The following is a 5,352-nucleotide window of genomic DNA, read 5'->3' as shown; positions in this document are numbered from 1 at the left end:
TGAAAGTGAGCTGTGCGAGCACTCCTTCAAGCTCAAACAAGCGTTTTAGAGCCCTGAGACCCCCATTTTTCAGCTCAAAATAGGGGTCTTCCGCTTCGATCAGTCGCTCCTGCAGCTCAACCAAGGGTCGCGCAAGCTCATCTAAGGTGGTTCTAAGACCTATTTTTCACGAGGAAGCGAATGGGCCTATCCCGGAAGCTCTACGAGCAAGCTTTGTTAACTTTCAAGCCAACTGAAGCAACTTCGTCAGTTTTGGACCTCATTTTGAGCTTGTTTACGGCTCGGGTCATAACTTTTGAACCACTGGTTGCACAGCTCCCATCTTTTTCATGCAGCTGACCATCAAGCATATCTAACTTCGCTAAAATTGAAAGTGAGCTGTGCGAGCACTCCTTCAAGCTCAAACAAGCGTTTTAGAGCCCTGAGACCCCCATTTTTCAGCTCAAAATAGGGGTCTTCCGCTTCGATCAGTCGCTCCTGCAGCTCAACCAAGGGTCGCGCAAGCTCATCTAAGGTGGTTCTAAGACCTATTTTTCACGAGGAAGCGAATGGGCCTATCCCGGAAGCTCTACGAGCAAGCTTTGTTAACTTTCAAGCCAACTGAAGCAACTTCGTCAGTTTTGGACCTCATTTTGAGCTTGTTTACGGCTCGGGTCATAACTTTTGAACCACTGGTCGCACAGCTCCCATCTTTTTCATGCAGCTGACCATCAAGCATATCTAACTTCGCTAAAATTGAAAGTGAGCTGTGCGAGCACTCCTTCAAGCTCAAACAAGCGTTTTAGAGCCCTGAGACCCCCATTTTTCAGCTCAAAATAGGGGTCTTCCGCTTCGATCAGTCGCTCCTGCAGCTCAACCAAGGGTCGCGCAAGCTCATCTAAGGTGGTTCTAAGACCTATTTTTCACGAGGAAGCGAATGGGCCTATCCCGGAAGCTCTACGAGCAAGCTTTGTTAACTTTCAAGCCAACTGAAGCAACTTCGTCAGTTTTGGACCACATTTTGAGCTTGTTTACGGCTCGGGTCATAACTTTTGAACCACTGGTCGCACAGCTCCCATCTTTTTCATGCAGCTGACCATCAAGCATATCTAACTTCGCTAAAATTGAAAGTGAGCTGTGCGAGCACTCCTTCAAGCTCAAACAAGCGTTTTAGAGCCCTGAGACCCCCATTTTTCAGCTCAAAATAGGGGTCTTCCGCTTCGATCAGTCGCTCCTGCAGCTCAACCAAGGGTCGCGCAAGCTCATCTAAGGTGGTTCTAAGACCTATTTTTCACGAGGAAGCGAATGGGCCTATCCCGGAAGCTCTACGAGCAAGCTTTGTTAACTTTCAAGCCAACTGAAGCAACTTCGTCAGTTTTGGACCTCATTTTGAGCTTGTTTACGGCTCGGGTCATAACTTTTGAACCACTGGTCGCACAGCTCCCATCTTTTTCATGCAGCTGACCATCAAGCATATCTAACTTCGCTAAAATTGAAAGTGAGCTGTGCGAGCACTCCTTCAAGCTCAAACAAGCGTTTTAGAGCCCTGAGACCCCCATTTTTCAGCTCAAAATAGGGGTCTTCCGCTTCGATCAGTCGCTCCTGCAGCTCAACCAAGGGTCGCGCAAGCTCATCTAAGGTGGTTCTAAGACCTATTTTTCACGAGGAAGCGAATGGGCCTATCCCGGAAGCTCTACGAGCAAGCTTTGTTAACTTTCAAGCCAACTGAAGCAACTTCGTCAGTTTTGGACCACATTTTGAGCTTGTTTACGGCTCGGGTCATAACTTTTGAACCACTGGTCGCACAGCTCCCATCTTTTTCATGCAGCTGACCATCAAGCATATCTAACTTCGCTAAAATTGAAAGTGAGCTGTGCGAGCACTCCTTCAAGCTCAAACAAGCGTTTTAGAGCCCTGAGACCCCCATTTTTCAGCTCAAAATAGGGGTCTTCCGCTTCGATCAGTCGCTCCTGCAGCTCAACCAAGGGTCGCGCAAGCTCATCTAAGGTGGTTCTAAGACCTATTTTTCACGAGGAAGCGAATGGGCCTATCCCGGAAGCTCTACGAGCAAGCTTTGTTAACTTTCAAGCCAACTGAAGCAACTTCGTCAGTTTTGGACCTCATTTTGAGCTTGTTTACGGCTCGGGTCATAACTTTTGAACCACTGGTCGCACAGCTCCCATCTTTTTCATGCAGCTGACCATCAAGCATATCTAACTTCGCTAAAATTGAAAGTGAGCTGTGCGAGCACTCCTTCAAGCTCAAACAAGCGTTTTAGAGCCCTGAGACCCCCATTTTTCAGCTCAAAATAGGGGTCTTCCGCTTCGATCAGTCGCTCCTGCAGCTCAACCAAGGGTCGCGCAAGCTCATCTAAGGTGGTTCTAAGACCTATTTTTCACGAGGAAGCGAATGGGCCTATCCCGGAAGCTCTACGAGCAAGCTTTGTTAACTTTCAAGCCAACTGAAGCAACTTCGTCAGTTTTGGACCTCATTTTGAGCTTGTTTACGGCTCGGGTCATAACTTTTGAACCACTGGTCGCACAGCTCCCATCTTTTTCATGCAGCTGACCATCAAGCATATCTAACTTCGCTAAAATTGAAAGTGAGCTGTGCGAGCACTCCTTCAAGCTCAAACAAGCGTTTTAGAGCCCTGAGACCCCCATTTTTCAGCTCAAAATAGGGGTCTTCCGCTTCGATCAGTCGCTCCTGCAGCTCAACCAAGGGTCGCGCAAGCTCATCTAAGGTGGTTCTAAGACCTATTTTTCACGAGGAAGCGAATGGGCCTATCCCGGAAGCTCTACGAGCAAGCTTTGTTAACTTTCAAGCCAACTGAAGCAACTTCGTCAGTTTTGGACCTCATTTTGAGCTTGTTTACGGCTCGGGTCATAACTTTTGAACCACTGGTCGCACAGCTCCCATCTTTTTCATGCAGCTGACCATCAAGCATATTGACAAAACTTGACTCCTAAATGAGTATTACTGGCACAAAAGAGTTAAAAAAAAAAAAAAAAAAAAAAAAAAAAGCTAGGTGTAGTAACATTGTTACTGGTGCTTATTCAATCTTTTCTTCCTTCTCTTCACTGGTTCATCTCTTTAACACTGCCCAGCTTTTAGCTCGTGAAAGAGCTCAGACCGACTGCTACTGCTGATAGTTAACTCCTAAAGCAGTTCTTCTAGGTACTAGCGTTAGTTAGTACCTACTTGCTTTCTGATCGGTCAGTGTCTTTAATTGGAATGAAGACCAGGCAGAAGTAGGCCTCCGAGCATCCTGGTGCTCTCCCAGTTTCTGACGTTGGGACTTCGCTGAAATTCGTTTACTTGCTACTTAACCGTCTTTCGGCTATCTTTCGGGTACTTGCTACTTTTACTTGACCGTACATCGTCACCGCCTTGAGTCAAGCTAACTTACTTAACTTAACTAAGTTAACTTGACTGACTTGCTTGAGTCTAAGCAACTCTAATCAAGCCTTCTTTCGGGAATCTGACTCTCTCTTAATATGATGCACCACAGAGCAAGGTACTTTGACTGGGAGCCAATCCCCAGTCTCATGCTATCATGCACCACCGTCTCTCTTGCCATCATGGACTTTCTAAGGATCACCATGAAGGATCACCTTGAGTCAACCTAACTTGCATCAGGTTAACTCTCTTTAAACCATCTTTCGGGAATCTAAGGTGATCCATTACGGACTACCTTGAGCTAATCTAACCTTAGTTAGATCAACTCTAGATGGACCATCTTAGATGGACCATCTATCAAAGGATCACCAAGAAGGATCACCTTGAGTCAACCTAACTTGCATCAGGTTAACTCTCTTTAAACCATCTTTCGGGAATCTGAGGTGATCCATTAAGGACTACCTTGAGCTAATCTAACCTTAGTTAGATCAACTCTTAGATGGACCATCTTAGATGGACCATCTATCAAAGGATCACCAAGAAGGATCACCTTGAGTCAACCTAACTTGCATCAGGTCAACTCTCTTTAAACCATCTTTCGGGAATCTAAGGTGATCCATTAAGGACTACCTTGAGCTAATCTAACCTTAGTTAGATCAACTCTTAGATGGACCATCTTAGATGGACCATCTATCAAAGGATCACCAAGAAGGATCACCTTGAGTCAACCTAACTTGCATCAGGTCAACTCTCTTTAAACCATCTTTCGGGAATCTAAGGTGATCCATTAAGGACTACCTTGAGCTAATCTAACCTTAGTTAGATCAACTCTAGATGGACCATCTTAGATGGACCATCTATCAAAGGATCACCAAGAAGGATCACCTTGAGTCAACCTAACTTGCATCAGGTTAACTCTCTTTAAACCATCTTTCGGGAATCTGAGGTGATCCATTAAGGACTACCTTGAGCTAATCTAACCTTAGTTAGATCAACTCTTTGATGGACCATCTTAGATGGACCATCTATCAAAGGATCACCAAGAAGGATCACCTTGAGTCAACCTAACTTGCATCAGGTTAACTCTCTTTAAACCATCTTTCGGGAATCTGAGGTGATCCATTAAGGACTACCTTGAGCTAATCTAACCTTAGTTAGATCAACTCTTAGATGGACCATCTTAGATGGACCATCTATCAAAGGATCACCAAGAAGGATCACCTTGAGTCAACCTAACTTGCATCAGGTCAACTCTCTTTAAACCATCTTTCGGGAATCTAAGGTGATCCATTACGGACTACCTTGAGCTAATCTAACCTTAGTTAGATCAACTCTAGATGGACCATCTTAGATGGACCATCTATCAAAGGATCACCAAGAAGGATCACCTTGAGTCAACCTAACTTGCATCAGGTTAACTCTCTTTAAACCATCTTTCGGGAATCTGAGGTGATCCATTAAGGACTACCTTGAGCTAATCTAACCTTAGTTAGATCAACTCTTAGATGGACCATCTTAGATGGACCATCTATCAAAGGATCACCAAGAAGGATCACCTTGAGTCAACCTAACTTGCATCAGGTCAACTCTCTTTAAACCATCTTTCGGGAATCTAAGGTGATCCATTAAGGACTACCTTGAGCTAATCTAACCTTAGTTAGATCAACTCTTAGATGGACCATCTTAGATGGACCATCTATCAAAGGATCACCAAGAAGGATCACCTTGAGTCAACCTAACTTGCATCAGGTCAACTCTCTTTAAACCATCTTTCGGGAATCTAAGGTGATCCATTAAGGACTACCTTGAGCTAATCTAACCTTAGTTAGATCAACTCTAGATGGACCATCTTAGATGGACCATCTATCAAAGGATCACCAAGAAGGATCACCTTGAGTCAACCTAACTTGCATCAGGTTAACTCTCTTTAAACCATCTTTCGGGAATCTGAGGTGATCCATTAAGGACTACCTT

This window comes from Symsagittifera roscoffensis, unplaced genomic scaffold, assembly GCF_963678635.1.
Source record: "Symsagittifera roscoffensis unplaced genomic scaffold, txSymRosc1.1 SCAFFOLD_185, whole genome shotgun sequence".
NCBI lineage: Eukaryota > Metazoa > Xenacoelomorpha > Acoela > Convolutidae > Symsagittifera > Symsagittifera roscoffensis.
This window is presented reverse-complemented; position numbering follows the sequence as displayed.